At 43.2% G+C, this 17,697-nt stretch overlaps 1 protein-coding gene across 5 annotated transcripts in view; it reads left to right on the top strand.

Moving 5' to 3' along the window:
* Positions 1 to 17,697, top strand: part of LOC144487924 (ubiquitin carboxyl-terminal hydrolase 2-like) — a 59,333-nt gene that overhangs the window by 8,161 nt on the left and 33,475 nt on the right. For 3 of the 5 annotated variants that reach the window (XR_013496480.1, XM_078205976.1, XM_078205978.1), the window contains exon 2: positions 15,735 to 15,820. The gene's annotated coding sequence lies outside the window, so the exon portion shown is untranslated. Of the gene's footprint in view, positions 1 to 15,629; positions 15,821 to 17,697 lie in introns of all 5 variants that reach the window. The other 2 variants (XM_078205977.1, XM_078205979.1) reach the window with 1 other exon arrangement.

Raw genomic sequence — 17,697 nt, 5'->3', positions numbered from 1 at the left:
AGAAATATTGGTTCAATGCTTCACCAATCTCCTCCGGTTCCACACATAACTTCCCTCTGCCATCTATAACTGGCCCTAAACTTGCCCTAACCAACCTTCTGTTCTTGACATACCTATAGAACGCCTTAGGATTCTCTTTAACCCTATCCGCCAAAGTCTTCTCATGTCCCCTTTTAGCCCTTCTAAGCTCGCTCTTCAACTCCCTCTTAGCCAATCTAAAGCTTTCTAGTGCACTACCCGAGTGCTCACGTCTCATCCGAACATAAGCCTCCTTTTTCTTTTTAACCAACAAAGAAACTTTTTTGGTGCACCACGGTTCCCTAGCCCTACCAATTCCTCCTTGCCTGACAGGGACATACCTATCACAGACTCGCAGTAGCTGCTCCTTGAAAAAACTCCACATGTCGGACGTTCCCAGTCCCTGTAATCTCCTAGTCCAACCTATGTTTCCTAATTCTCTCCTAATAGCCTCATAATTACCCTTCCCCCAGCTAAAACCACTGGCCCGAGGTTCATGCCTATCCCTTTCCATCACTAAGGTGAACGTAACCGAATTGTGGTCACTATCACCAAAATGCACACCAACTTCCAAGTCTAGCACCTGGTCTGGCTCATTTCCCAGCACCAGATCCAATATAGCCTCACCTCTAGTTGGCCTGTCTACATACTGAGTCAAAAAACCTTCCTGCACGCTTTGAACAAAAACTGACCCCTTAGGAAGGTTAGGAAGGTTCAGTCGCTAGGTATACATGGGGAGGTAGTAAATTGGATAAGACACTGGCTCAATGGAAGAAGCCAGAGAGTGGTTGTGGAGGATTGCTTCTCTGAGTGGAGGCCTGTGACTAGTGGTGTGTCGCAGGGATCGGTGTTGGGTCCATTGTTGTTTGTCATCTATATCAATGATCTGGATGATAATGTGGTAAATTGGATCAGCAAGTTTGCTGATGATACAAAGATTGGAGGTGTAGTGGACAGTGAGGAAGGTTTTCAAAGCTTGCAGAGGGATTTGGACCAACTAGAAAAATGGGCTGAAAAATGGCAAATGGAATTTAACGCAGACAAGTGTGAGATATTGCACTTTGGAAGGACAAACCAAAGAAGAACGTGCAGGGTAAATGGTAGGACTCTGAAGAGTGCAGTTGAACAGAGGGATCTGGGATACAGGTACAGAATTCCCTAAAAGTGACGTCACAGGTGGAAAGGGTCGTAAAGAGTGCCTTTGGTACATTGGCCTTTATAAATCGGAGTATCGAGTATAAAAGTTGGAGTGTTATGGTAAGGTTATATAAGGCATTGGTGAGGCCGAATTTGGAGTATTGTGTACAGTTTTGGTCACCTAGTTACAGGAAGGATGTAAATAAGATTGAAAGAGTGCAGAGAAGGTTCACAAGGATGTTGCCGGGACTTGAGAAGCTGAGTTACAGAGAGAGATTGAATAGGTTGGGACTTTATTCCCTGGAGCGTAGAAGATTGAGGGGAGATTTGATAGAGGTGTATAAGATTTTGCTGGGTATAGATAGAGTGAATGCAAGCAGGCTTTTTCCGCTGAGGCGAGGGGAGAAAAAAACCCAGGGGGAATGGGTTAAGGGTGAAAGGAGAAAAGTTTAAGGGGAATATTAGGGGGGGCTTCTTCACGCAGAGAGTGGTGGGAGTGTGGAATGAGCTGCCGGATAAAGTGGTAAATGCGGGCTCACTTTTAACATTTAAGAAAAACTTGGACGGGTTCATGGATGAGAGGGGTGTGGAGGGATATGGTCCAAGTGCAGGTCAGTGGGACTAGGCATAAAATGGTTTGGCACAGACAAGAAGGGCCAAAAGGCCTGTTTCTGAGCTGTAATTTTCTATGGTTCTATGCACTCCCTATTTAAACTAACCGAATACAACACCTGAAAAGAAAATACCAATACTCGTCACCGACTATCTTTGAGTTCAATCATCCTAAACCAAACAAGGAATTATGGATTTTAATCCCGGGTGAGCCCCCAATTTTGTTAGGGACCAGATCTTGATTTGGATTTGATTTATTATTGTCACATATATTAGCATACAGTGAAAAGTATTGTTTCTTGCGCACTATACAGACAAAGCATACAAAGAACCTCCAAGGTATATTATGAAGTTAGACAAGACTCCAACTATTTTGGATTTTGGCATTAGTCTGAGCATAAGGTGTATCGCTTCAGGTGTGATTCTATTAACCCACGAGGTTATTTACCAATACAATTGAACAATAACAAAAAGAATTAGCATAACTTTTACTAGTTGAAATACGTAAACACGACAAGGTATATTTCTTAACTGCTATCTCTATTAGTTCCAAATTGAGCAATTGTTTGATGTAAACTCCTCTTCAGAATCAGTTAGCAAAAAAAACCACACAGGCTTATGTGAGTTGTTACGACTTAAGCCTTTTAACACCCCTGGACTGAGATACAAAGAGACACCTGCCTTGTGAGTCTCAAACAGCAAAACTCCAGAGAGAGGGAGAAAACACCTCTTGGGGATGATCTTACCAAAAAAATTCTAAGTGCTGAATGAGCATGAATACAGGAGGGAATCACGCCCTTTTTTTGGGCATGCTCCCAGATGCAATCACATTGCACTTAGAAAAGAAATGAGGTAAAGAGTGATTCTTACCGGGGGGGACCTATTCAGGCTGGGAAGCCGGCTGCTGAGCTGTAGGGGCACCATTGTGCAGGCGGCCCGATCTCTCAGTGCATTGTGTTCCCACCCCGCCACCGCTGATTGCCATCCCCGACCTCCAACTACCCCCCCCCCCCCCCCAACCCGGTAAGGGCCTTTCTTCCCCCCCTCCCCCATCCTCCCTATCATGGGCTCAGGCCCCATCCCTGCAGCCCTGCCCCCTTTCCAGGCATGAAGCTGATTTTGCCGGTACAACGGGGCCGGTAACATCGCGAGATGTGAGAAACTGGGCGTGAGCCTGATTTTCCACCTCGTCTGATCCTATCGGCTCGCCACACTGGTGAAAAGATTGCCTCCCTTGCCTTTCGCAGACTTCTGGAGAAATACCTATTTACTAGGAGGCCCCTGACTTCAATTTCAAGAGAGAGAGCTGCTGCTCCTTTTCAAATTCAAACAGCAACTGCCTGCTTGTCTTCCTGTAAGCCTAGTTCTGCTCATTCACATGACTTTCTCTTGTCAGTCAACCTAATTAAACCCTACTCTGAAACACCAGGGGAAAACCCTATAAATAATAAAAAAATTAGCTCAGATTAAAACAAACATCCCATTAACTCGGGGCAATTTTTCTTCTGTATGCTCAGCATGTGGTTTGCCGGTTGCAGACAAATCGGCACCATTTAAACAGTAGAATCTTAACATTGTCACAAGAAGCATGACACAGATACACTTCTTAAAGGCATGGCATTGTCACACCAGTAAATTATATTGGAGAAAAAGCTTCTACAAACACTCTGTACTCTCTGACTGACTCTCTGTAACACTTCTCTTCCCTCCCCACTTAAATTTCAATCCCCATCAGGATAGAAATACAACAAATATGAGAGTCTGTCAGGAGCTTTGCAGCTGCATTGTGACCGAAGCAGTATCACTGGTGAATCCTGTAGTGGCTGATCTGGAATGGTAGGTGAAGGGGTAAATTGAGAATCTGTGCCTGAACTTTCCTCTTTCACGCGCCCAGCAGAATCAACTGGAAAACTTGGAAACACAGGCGCCACTTCCTGGTGAATGTACACAGCAGCATTACCTTCTGCTCTGTTATCTGTAACGATTGCCAACTCTGTAAGCTTTGCTCACTCAGTCATACCATAAATGAATACGACTTTTGTGTCTACGGATAACTCTTCCGTTTCGCAGTCTCATGACACAAAGTACTGGATCAGTACCCACCTGTGGTTACTACCAAAGTTCCTGATGTAAACCTAATCAGCTGGTTTAAACTGCCTCTCTTTATCGCGGTTCTCATGTCTCTCCTTCTGCTTCTCTTGTCTCCACCTCACTTTTGCTCTGAGATCGGGACAAAGCAGATCCAGGTGAGACTTTGACCTTCGACCTAGCAGCAATCCCACTGGAGAGAGCCTGGTTGTGGATTGTGGTGTGATAGGATGCTGGAATAAAAATCTGGAGAACTCTGTACTCAAAGTATCAGCTGCCACCCTCTTCAACCCCTCCTTCAGAGTTTGAACAGCTCTGTCTGATAAACCATTCGAAGTCAGATGAAACAGTGCAGTAAGCTCATGGTGTATACCATTCTTTTGCACAAATTGTTGAAATAACTCACTGTAAATGTAATTCCGTTATCCAAAATAAGCGAATCTGGTAAACCATGAGTCACAAAACTTTGACATGGCTTCTCAATTGTCTCAGGAGCTGTAATATTACTCGTGCTTCCAACCATTTTGAATGCACACTCCAACAACCAAAAGCATTTGGTTTATGAAAGATCCTGCAAAGTCCACATGCAGTCTGGACCACTGCCTATCAGGCCACTGCCAAGGATGAAATGGTGCTCGCGGCAAAACCTTCTGGCTTATCTGACACGACAAACAAGATTTCATCTTGTTCTCCAAGCCCAGATCCGTATTAGGCCAGCAAACATACAACCTGGCTGGACTTTCCATTCTGCAAATGAGCCTCATGAATTTCATCCATGCCTTGCGAATGACATGGGGTGGAACGATCTCTCTTGATCCCACAGTATACATCCATTCTGCACACTTAACTCATCCCCATGCTTCACCTAAGGTCATCATCCACTATAATAGTTGGCCAGCCTTGCATCAGAAATCTCTTGGATCTCAGGATCGGATCTCTATCCATCCACTGCTTATTTTGCTTAGCAATCACTGGAGATTTGAAAATCTCAGAAAATCGTCTCAGGAGGACACAATACCTTGGATGGCAAATCCAGTGAAGAAAGACTACCCAATGAGTCCACATTGTCTTCTCATTCTCTATACGTAGTATTGCACTGATAAGCTGACAGTGTAAACGGCTTTTTATTTATTTGTTCATGGGATGTGGATGTCGCTGACTGGGGCAGCAGTTATTGCCCATCCCTGAGGGCATTTAACAGTCAACTGCATTGCTGTGGCTCCGGAGTCACATGTTATCCAGACCCGGGTAAGGAATGCAGAGTTCCTTCCCTAAAGGGCATTAGTGAATCAGATGGGATTTTTTCCGACAATTGGCAATGATTTCATGGTCATTCTTAATTCCGGACAGTTTTTATTGAATTCAAATTCTACCATCTGCCGTGGTGGGATTCGAACCCGGGTCCCCAGAATATTAGCTGAGTTTCTGAACTAATAGCAAAAATACCACTAGGCCATTACCTCACCGAAGTAGTCTGCAAGTTGAGGAATACCTTATAACATATTATCCATCGTCCTTTGAAAGATCCCCTTGCCTCCCATAAGAGTTCAAAACTAATCTCTCACCCTAGGCAATGGAAAAGCATCTAACTTGGAAAGCTGATTAATCATAATTTTTAAGGGCAGGATTGAGATGTCTATCAAGAAAACGGAATAGGCACAATAATTCCAAGTCTTTGCAGCCATTCCAATTCCTCCATTTTCCTTCTCAAGGAACTGTCCTGGGCTTGAAAAAGTGAGGAGCAGCCTGAGAATTTATGTACAACTTTGCAGTAGCACTACGCAATGTACCCATTTTATCTTTAAACATGTCAGAGACTTCTTAACAACAACCTCGGTCACCTTTGTGAGCTTAATCTCACCCCAGTCCAATGGAACTTTGCTGAGCCAGTTTCGCCCAAGGAAACTCGACCCCTTCCCTTTGACCACAAGCAGGCGTGCCCTTTCTTCTTCACTATTTCTACACAATATGGAATGGACAAAGATATGGGCTCTCCAGTGTATGTCCGAAGATTAATCTCTGCCAGAGTAAGTGCTGTCGCTCGGTTACAGTGCCACATCAACTTTCCTCACTAACTATAGATGCGGAGGCTCCTTTGTCCACCTCCACCTTGATCTGTTTATCATCGACTACAACTGGACCACAAAAAGGCTCTGTTTGCGCCTCATTAATATTGAACATACCGTCAGCTTGTGTGTCTTCCATATGTTTCCCAAAGCCGTGTGTTCCCCAACCAGAAACCATGGATGAACAGGGATATCCACTGCTTGCTGAAGTCCAGGTCTGAGGCGTTCAAGTCAGGCGACCCTGACCTATACAGAAAAACCAGATACGATCTAAGGAGATCCATCAAAGATGCCAAAAGACAGTCCCGGACCAAGCTAGAGTCCCAGGCTAGCTACACGGACCCCCTGCCGACGATTGCAAGGTCTGCAAGACATAACAGGCTACAAGATGAAGGCATGTAAAATCACCGGCTCCAACGCACCCCTCCCTGATGAGCTCAATGCATTCTACGCCTGGTATGAGCAACAGGTCAGCGAGAGTGTGCCCTCCACGCTGGAAGCCCTGGATGAACCTGTATCTGGGGTCACCATTGCAGATGTCAGCAGCTTTCTCGAACGTCAACTCATGGAAAGCGACTGGCCCGGGTGGGCTACCAGGACGTGCACTCAGATCCTGTGCGGATCAGCTGGCATGGATATCCGCAAACATCTTCAACCTCTCTTTACAACAATCTGAGGTCCCTATCTGCTTCAAGGAGATGACCATCATCCCAGTACCAAGGAAGAGCCAAGCAGCGTGCCTTAATGACGATCGGTCGGTGGCTCTGACATCCATCATTATGAAGTGCTTTGAAAGGCAAATCATGGCATGAATCAATTCCAGCCTCCCGGACTACCTGGATCCACTACAGTTTGCCTACCACCACAAAAGGGCCACAGCAGATGCCATTTCCCTGGCCCTGCACTCAACCCTGGAACACCTGGATAACAAGGACACCTATGTCAGACTCCGGTTTATTGACTACAGCTCAGCCTTCAACACTATCATTCCCAAACAACTCATCTCCAAACTCTGTGGCCTGGGCCTCAGCACCTCCTGTGACTGGATCCTGAACTTCCTAACTCACAGACCACAATCAGTAAGGATAGGCAACAAAACCTCCTCCACAATCATCCACAACACCAGTGCCCCACAAGGCTGTGTTCTCAGCCCCCTACTATACTCCTTATACACCTATGACTGTGTGGCCAAATTCCCCTCCAATTCGATTTTCAAGTTTGCTGACGACACCACCATCGTGGGTCGGATCTCAAACAATGACGAGACAGAGTACAGGAATGAGATAGAGAGTCTGGTGAACGAGTGCAGCAACAATAATCTCTACCTCAATGTCAACAAAACGAAGGAGATTGTCATCAACTTCAGGAAGCGTAAAGGAGAACATGCCCCTGTCTATATCAACGGGGACGGAGTAGAAAGGATCAAGAGCTTCAAGTTCTTGGGTGTCCAGACCCCCCCCCCATGCCGACACTATAGCTAAGAAAGCCCACCAACTTTCTCAGAAGACTAGGGAAATTTGGCATGTCAGCTACGACTCTCACCAACTTTTACAGATGCACCACAGAAAGCATTCTTTCTGGTTGTATCACAGCTTGGTATGGCTCCTGCTCTGCCCAAGACCGTAAGAAACTAAAAAAGGTCGTGAATGTAGCCCAATCCATCACGCAAACCCGCCTCCCATCCATTGACTCTGTCTACACTTCCCGCTGCCTCGGCAAAGCAGCCAGCGTAATTAAAGACCTCACGCACCTCGGACATTCCCTCTTCCACCTTTTTCCGTCGGGAAAAAGATACAAAAGCCTGAGGACACGTACCAACCGACTCAAGAACAGCTTCTCCCCTGCTGCCGTTAGACTTTTGAATGGATCTACCGTACATTAAGTTGATCTTTCTCTACACCCGAGCTATGACAGTAACACTACATTCTCCATTCTCTCGTTTCCTTCTCTATAAATGGTATGCTTTGTCTGCATAGTGCACAAAAGCAATACTTTTCACTGTATGTTAATACATGTGACAATAATAAATCAAATCTTCCTGCTCCAAGCTTTCCACGTGGTGTGTAACTGACTGAGGCTTCATTGAATTAAAATTACCTTGTTCACCCCTCGCCTTGCTCTTCACAGCCCTGCATCTTTTATGCTAAATGCACTTTCTTGTGGCATCAATGACACGGTGACCATAAACTTGCAATGATTGGCATAGTGTGGCCTTCCGCACCTCGAACATTCCATTGCTTTCACCTATCCTGCAGATTCTTTCTGTACTTGGTGGCGCCCAGGCATGGCCATTGCTCCGTTGGTCTGCTGAATATCTCTACTATTACTGACAGCCATTTCCATGGCCTGAGAAATTTCTAAAGCCTTAAAACTCAGTGTGACTTCACCCAACAACTGACGTTGAATGCTATTCTTGTTAATGCCGTACACCAGCCTATCTCTGAGAATATCTTCTAAAATGACTCTGAAATCACGCTGTTCTGAAAGCTGGTATAATTGAGCCACAACGTTAGCTACCGATTGACCTCATTTTTAGAGATGGCTCTGAAATTTGAATCTTTGAACAATCACTGATTATGCTGATTCTGGACCAGAGCAACTAAATCTGCAAATAAATCTGCCCTGGTTTCTGTGGCGTGGCCAGATTCCTCATCAACTCTTCGCCCAACACACACTCAGGAGAATCGAGTGCTGCTTCGCTTCATCTTCTATTTTGTTGGGTGGCACAGTGGTTAGCACTGCCGCCTCACACCGTCAGGGACCTGGTTTCAATTCCCGGCTTGGGTCACTGTCTGTGTAGAGTTTGTACATTCTCCCCGTGTCCATGTGGGTTTCCTCCCGGTGCTCCGGTTTCCTCCCACAGTCCGAAAGATGTGCTGATTAGGTGCATTGGCCATGCTAAATTCTCCCTCTGTGTACCCGAACAGGCGCCAGAGTGTCATGGCACAAATCTTAGTGTCAGGGGATTAGTAGGGTAAATATGTGGGGATAGGGCCTGGGTGGGATTGTGGTCGGTGCAAACTCAATGGGCTGAGTGGCCTCCTTCTTCATTGTAGAGATTGTATGATTCTATGATTGCAGTGTTAATATAAGCCTACTTGTGACACTAATAAATAAACTTTAAACATGCTGGTAAAACAATTAGATAGGAGAAAAGGCTTGTAAGAACACTCTGTACTCAAAATGGCGCTCTGTACACTAATTAATCACTAACCCAAGTAAAAACAAATCAAATCCATCAATGAACCCAGTGAACAGTCATTATTCAATCACCAGATCCAGCAGTCCCCAATCAATCAGTAAACACAATAACCAGTCAACAATCCACCACTAAACCTAGTAATCAGTTATTAATCCATCACTGAACCTAGTAAATCATCAAAATCATGACAAATCTATTACTAATCCTAGTAATCAGACAATAGTTCATCATCAATCCCAGTATTCACCAAATGATTCACCATTAAACCCAGTAATCCATCACTGAAGCCAGAAAAGAGTCACTAATCCAGCACCCATCCCAGTAACCAGACATAAATGTCAGTAAATAATCACTAACGCATCACAGTAATCAATCAATAATCTATCATTCAACTGAGCAGTCAATCAGTAAACCCAGTATTGGTTACAAAACCCAGTAATCAATCAATAATCCATCACGAAACCCAGTAGAAAATCAATACCTCCCAAAGAAAAATCAATACTCCATCAATAAACCCAGTAATCAATCCATAATCCACCACTAATCCCTGTAAACAATCAATAATCCATCACTAAAACCAATAAACAATCAATAATCCATCACTAAACCCAATCAATAATCCATCACTAAACCCAGTAAACAATCAATAATCCATCACTAAACCCTGTAAACAATCAATAATCCACCACTAATCTCTGTAAACAATCAATAATCCATCACTAAACCCAATAAACAATCAATAATCCATCACTAAACCCAATCACTAATCCATCACTAAACCCAGTAAACAATCAATAAGCCATCACTAAACCCTGTAAACAATCACTAATCCATCACTAAACCCAGTAAACAATCAATAATCCATCACTAAACCCTGTAAACAATCAATAATCCATCACCAAACCCAGTAAACAATCAATGATCCATCACCAAACCCAGTAAACAATCAATGATCCATCACCAAACCCAGTAAACAATCAATGATCCATCACCAAACCCAGTAAACAATCAATGATCCATCACCAAACCCAGTAAACAATCAATAATCCATCACCAAACCCAGTAAACAATCAATAAACCATCACCAAACCCAGTAAACAATCAATAAACCATCACTAAACCCTGTAAACAATCAATAACCCATCACCAAACCGAATAAACAATCAATACTTCGGCACCGGACCCAGTAAACAATCAATGATCCATCACCAAACCCAGTAAACAATCAATAATCCATCACTAAACCCAATAAACAATCAATAATCCATCACTAAACCCAGTAAACAATCAATAATCCATCACTAAACCCAGTAAACAATCAATAATCCATCACCAAACCCAATAAACAATCAATAATCCATCACTAAACCCAATAAACAATCAATAATCCATCACTAAACCCAGTAAACAATCAATAATCCATCACTAAACCCAGTAAACAATCAATAATCCATCACTAAACCCAGTAAACAATCAATAATCCATCACTAAACCCAGTAAACAATCAATAACCCATCACTAAACCCAATAAACAATCAATAATCCATCACTAAACCCAATAAACAATCAATAATCCATCACTAAACCCAATAAACAATCAATAATCCATCACCAAACACAGTAAACAATCAATAAACCATCACTAAACCCAGTAAACAATCAATAATCCATCACTAAACCCAGTAAACAATCAATAATCCATCACGAAACCCAGTAAACAATCAATAATCCATCACTAAACCCAATAAACAATCAATAAACCATCACTAAACCCTGTAAACAATCAATAATCCATCACCAAACCGAATAAACAATCAATACTTCGGCACCGGACCCAGTAAACAATCAATGATCCATCACCAAACCCAGTAAACAATCAATAATCCATCACCAAACACAGTAAACAATCAATAAACCATCACTAAACCCAGTAAACAATCAATAATCCATCACTAAACCCAGTAAACAATCAATAATCCATCACTAAACCCAGTAAACAATCAATAAACCATCACCAAACCCAGTAAACAATCAATAATCCATCACCAAACCCAGTAAACAATCAATAATCCATCACCAAACCCAGTAAACAATCAATAATCCATCACTAAACCCAGTAAACAATCAATAATCCATCACTAAACCCTGTAAACAATCAATAATCCATCACCAAACCCAGTAAACAATCAATAATCCATCACTAAACCCAGTAAACAATCAATAATCCATCACCAAACCCAGTAAACAATCAATGATCCATCACTAAACCCAGTAAACAATCAATAAACCATCACTAAACCCAGTAAACAATCAATAATCCATCACTAAACCCAGTAAACAATCAATAATCCATCACCAAACCCAGTAAACAATCAATGATCCATCACCAAACCCAGTAAACAATCAATAAACCATCACTAAACCCAGTAAACAATCAATAATCCATCACTAAACCCAGTAAACAATCAATAATCCATCACGAAACCCAGTAGAAAATCAATACCTCCCAAAGAAAAATTAATACTCCATCAATAAACCCAGTAATCAATCCATAATCCACCACTAATCCCTGTAAACAATCAATAATCCATCACTAAACCCAATAAACAATCAATAATCCATCACTAAACCCAATCAATAATCCATCACTAAACCCTGTAAACAATCAATAATCCACCACTAATCTCTGTAAACAATCAATAATCCATCACTAAACCCAATAAACAATCAATAATCCATCACTAAACCCAATCACTAATCCATCACTAAACCCAGTAAACAATCAATAAGCCATCACTAAACCCTGTAAACAATCACTAATCCATCACTAAACCCAGTAAACAATCAATAATCCATCACTAAACCCTGTAAACAATCAATAATCCATCACCAAACCCAGTAAACAATCAATAAACCATCACCAAACCCAGTAAACAATCAATAATCCATCACCAAACCCAGTAAACAATCAATAATCCATCACTAAACCCAGTAAACAATTAATAATCCATCACTAAACCCAGTAAACAATCAATAATCCATCACTAAACCCAATAAACAATCAGTAATCCATTACCAAACCCAGTAAACAATCAATAATCCATCACCAAACCGAATAAACAATCAATACTTCGGCACCGGACCCAGTAAACAATCAATGATCCATCACCAAACCCAGTAAACAATCAATAATCCATCACTAAACCCAGTAAACAATCAATAGTCCATCACTAAACCCTGTAAACAATCAATAATCCATCACCAAACCCAGTAAACAATCAATGATCCATCACCAAACCCAGTAAACAATCAATGATCCATCACCAAACCCAGTAAACAATCAATAATCCATCACCAAACCCAATAAACAATCAATAATCCATCACTAAACCCAATAAACAATCAATAATCCATCACTAAACCCAATCAACAATCAATAATCCATCACTAAACCCAGTAAACAATCAATAATCCATCACTAAACCCAGTAAACAATCAATAATCCATCACCAAACCCAGTAAACATCAATAATCCATCACTAAACCCAGTAAACAATCAATAATCCATCACCAAACCCCGTAAACAATCAATAATCCATCACTAAACCCAGTAAACATCAATAATCCGTCACCAAACCCCGTAAACAATCAATAATCCATCGCCAGACCCAGTAAACAATCAATAATCCATCACCAAACCCAGTAAACAATCAATAATCCATCACCAAACCCAGTAAACAATCAATAAACCATCACTGAACCCAGTAAACATCAATAATCCGTCACCGAACCCCGTAAACAATCAATAATCCATCGCCAGACCCAGTAAACAATCAATAATCCATCACCAAACCCAGTAAACAATCAATAATCCATCACCAAACCCAGTAAACAATCAATAAACCATCACCAAACCCAGTAAACAATCAATAATCCATCACTAAACCCAGTAAACAATCAATAATCCATCACCAAACCCAGTAAACAATCAATAAACCATCACCAAACCCAGTAAACAATCAATGATCCATCACCAAACCGAATAAACAATCAATACTTCGGCACCGGACCCAGTAAACAATCAATGATCCATCACCAAACCCAGTAAACAATCAATAATCCATCACCAAACACAGTAAACAATCAATAAACCATCACTAAACCCAGTAAACAATCAATAATCCATCACTAAACCCAGTAAACAATCAATAATCCATCACTAAACCCAGTAAACAATCAAAAATCCATCACTAAACCCAGTAAACAATCAATAATCCATCACCAAACCCAGTAAACAAATCAATAATCCAGCACCAAACCCAGTAAACAATAAATAATACATCACTAAACCCGGTAAACAATCATACCAATAAACCAATAATGCATCAATTGGAATAATCCTTCCATAAATCCATTAAACAATCTATATTTCAGCAATAAACTCAGTTAATAGTCAATAAATGATTACTCTGCCCAGTATCCTATTGGAAACCCATCCATAAACCCCAGAGCAATCAAATTCACCAGTAAAACTAATGAATACTCAATTATCAATTAACTAAATCAATCTTTCATGATTATACCACAAGAGTGGCACTGCGGTTAGCACTGCCATCTCACAGTTCAATTCCCGCCTTGGGCAACTGTCTGTGTGGAGTTTGCACATTCTCCTCGTGTCTGCGTGGGTTTCCTCCGGGTGCTCCAGTTTCCTCCCATAGTCTTAAAAAAATGTGCGGATTACATTGATTGACCATGCTCTATTGTCCCTTAGTGTCAGGGGGATTAGCAGGGTAAATACATGGGGTTACAGGGATAGAGTCTGGGTGCGATTGTTCTCAGTGCAGGCTTGATGGGCTGAATGGATAGCGAATGTGGTCCCGTTGTTTAAGAAGGGTAGCAGGGATGACCCAGGAAATTATAGGCCGGTGAGCTTGACGTCCGTGTTTTAGAGGTTGTTGGAGAGGATTCTTAAAGACAGGATGTATGTGCATTTAGAACGGAACAATCTCATTAGTGACAGACAGCATGGTTTTGTAAGAGGGAGGTCGTGCATTACAAATTTGGTGGAGTTTTCTGAGGAAGTGACAAAAACGGTTGATGAAGGAAGGGCCGTGGATGTCGTCTATATGGATTTCAGTAAGGCATTTGACAAAGTCCCACATGGCAGGTTGGTTAAGAAGGTTAAGGCTCATGGGATACAAGGAGAAGTGGCTAGATGGGTGGAGAACTGGCTTGGCCATAGGAGACAGAGGGTAGTGGTCGAAGGGTCTTTATCCGGCTGGAGGTCTGTGACCAGTGATGTTCCGCAGGGCTCTGTATTGGGACCTCTGCTATTTGTGATATATATAAATGATTTGGAAGAAGGTGTAACTGGTGTAATCAGCAAGTTTGCGGATGACACGAAGATGGCTGGACTTGCGGATAGCGAAGAGCATTGTCGGGCAATACAGCAGGATATAGATAGGCTGGAAAATTGGGCGGAGAGGTGGCAGATGGAGTTTAATCCGGATAAATGCGAAGTGATGCATTTTGGAAGAAATAATGTAGGGAGGAGTTATACAATAAATGGCAGAGTCATCGGGAGTATAGAAACACAGAGGGACCTAGGTGTGCAAGTCCACAAATCCTTGAAGGTGGCAACACAAGTGGAGAAGGTGGTGAAGAAGGCATATGGTATGCTTGCCTTTATAGGACAGGGTATAGAGTATAAAAGCTGGAGTCTGATGATGCAGCTGTATAGAACGCTGGTTAGGCCACATTTGGAGTACTGCGTCCAGTTCTGGTCGCCGCACTACCAGAAGGACGTGGAGGCGTTAGAGAGAGTGCAGAGAAGGTTTACCAGGATGTTGCCTGGTATGGAGGGTCTTAGCTATGAGGAGAGATTGGGTAAACTGGGGTTGTTCTCCTTGGAAAGACGGAGAATGAGGGGAGATCTAATAGAGGTGTACAAGATTATGAAGGGTATAGATAGGGTGAACAGTGGGAAGCTTCTCCCAGGTCGGAGGTGACGATCACGAGGGGTCACGGGCTCAAGCTGAGAGGGGCGAAGTATAACTCAGACATCAGAGGGACGTTTTTTACACAGAGGGTGGTGGGGGCCTGGAATGCGCTGCCAAGTAGGGTGGTGGAGGCAGGCACGCTGACATCGTTTAAGACTTACCTGGATAGTGACATGAGCAGCCTGGGAATGGAGGGATACAAACGATTGGTCTAGTTGGACCAAGGAGCGGCACAGGCCTGGAGGGCCGAAGGGCCTGTTTCCTGTGCTGTACTGTTCTTTGTTCTTTGTTCTTTGAATGGCCTCCTTCTGCATCAGATGGATTCAATGATTCTATGAAATCAATCAATACTTAACCAGATATCCCGACACACTCCAGATAACTCATCAATCAACAGATAACAGCAGCAATACTCAGCACTGTTTTGGTCAGAAATGTAATTAACAACATAATTCAATAAATGCAAAAATGCTCAAGAATTAATCAATAAACTCAATGTTCATTCAGTATAGGAGTTGACACTGGGACACACGTGGACTGTACGGGATGCGAGTGAACCATTTCATTTGAAGCTTTGTTCCATTGACCTTTACATTGCTGATATGTTTCCAGTTGACCTCGTAGGCAGACCTGGAAAAATGTGGAACGTGGCAATGAGAAAGTTCACATCTAATCACACCCCGAAGGGCATTTAAAAGGTAAATTGGTGCACTATTCCTGCTGGGTCTGTGAGATTGGTCACGCTGACTGTTAATGTCACTCCCTTACATTCAGTAACCCCTCTCCCCCAGCACCCTGTGTTACTGACTGTATCTCTACTGATGTTAATCCAGTTCCCTCACACTGTCACTCAGTAACCCCTCTCCCTCAGCATCCTGTGTTACTGACTGTATCTCTACTGATGTTAATCCAGCTCCCTCACCCTGTCACTCAGTAACCCCTCTCCCCCAGCACCCTGTGTTACTGACTATATCTCTACTGATGTTAATCCAGCTCTCTCACACTGTCACTCAGTAACCCCTCTCCCCCAGCACCCTGTGTTACTGACTATATCTCTACTGATGTTAATCCAGCTCTCTCACACTGTCACTCAGTAACCCCTATCCCCAGCACCCTGTGTTACTGACTGTATCTCTACTGATGTTAATCCAGTTCCCTCACACTGTCACTCAGTAACCCCTCTCCCCCAGCACCCTGTGTTACTGACTATATCTACTGATGTTAATCCAGCTCCCTCACACTGTCACTCAGTAACCCCTCTCCCCCAGCACCCTGTGTTACTGTCTGTATCTGTACCTGATGTTAATCCAGATCCCTCACACTGTCACTCAGTAACCACTCTCCCCCAGCACCCTGTGTTACTGTCTGTATCTCTACTGATGTTAATCCAGCTCCCTCACACTGTCACTCAGTAACCCCTCTCCCCCAGCACCCTGTGTTACTGTCTGTATCTGTACTGATGTTAATCCAGATCCCTCACACTGTCACCCAGTAACCCCTATCCCCAGCACCCTGTGTTACTGTCTGTATCTCTACTGATGTTAATCCAGATCCCTCACACTGTCACTCAGTAATCCCTCTCCCTCAGCATCCTGTGTTACTGACCGTATCTCTACTGATGTTAATCCAGATCCCTCACACTGTCACTCAGTAACCCCTCTCCCCCAACACCCTGTGTTACTGACCGTATCTCTACTGATGTTAATCCAACTCCCTCACACTGTCACTCAGTAAATCCTCTCCCCCAACACCCTGTGTTACTGACTGTATCTCTACTGATGTTGATCCAGATCCCTCACACTGTCACTCAGTAACCCCTCTCCCTGCATCCTGTGTAACTGTCTGTATCTCTACTGATGTTAATCCAGCTCCCTCACACTGTCACTCAGTAACCCCTCTCCCACAGCACCCTGTGTTACTGACTGTATCTCTACTGATGTTAATCCAGATCCCTCACACTGTCATTCAGTAACCCCTCTCCCCAGCACCCTGTGTTACTGTCTGTATCTCTACTGATGTGAATCCAGATCCCTCACACTATCACTCAGTAACCCCTCTCCTTCAGTACCCTGTGTTACTGACTGTATCTCACCTGATGTTAATCCAGTTCCCTCACACTGTCACTCAGTACCCCTCTCCCCCAACACCCTGTGTTACTGACTGTATCTCGACTGATGATAATCCTGCTCCCTCACACTGTCACTCAGTAACCCCTCTCCCCCAACACCCTGTGTTACTGACTGTATCTCGACTGATGTTAATCCAGTTCCCTCCCACTGTCACTCAGTAACCCCTCTCCCCCACACCCTGTGTTACTGACTGTATCTCAACTGATGTTAATCCAGTTCCCTCACACTGTCACTCAGTAACCCCTCTCCCCCAACACCCTGTGTTACTGTCTGTATCTCTACTGATGTTAATCCAGCTCCCTCACACTGTCACTCAGTAACCCCTCTCCCCCAACACCCTGTGTTACTGACTGTATCTCTACTGATGTTAATCCAGCTCCCTCACACTGTCACTCAGTAACCCCTCTCCCTCAGCATCCTGTGTTACTGACCGTATCTCTACTGAT

This window comes from Mustelus asterias, unplaced genomic scaffold (assembly GCF_964213995.1).
Source record: "Mustelus asterias unplaced genomic scaffold, sMusAst1.hap1.1 HAP1_SCAFFOLD_1135, whole genome shotgun sequence".
Classification (NCBI taxonomy): Eukaryota; Metazoa; Chordata; class Chondrichthyes; order Carcharhiniformes; family Triakidae; genus Mustelus; species Mustelus asterias.
This window is presented reverse-complemented; position numbering and strand designations above follow the sequence as displayed.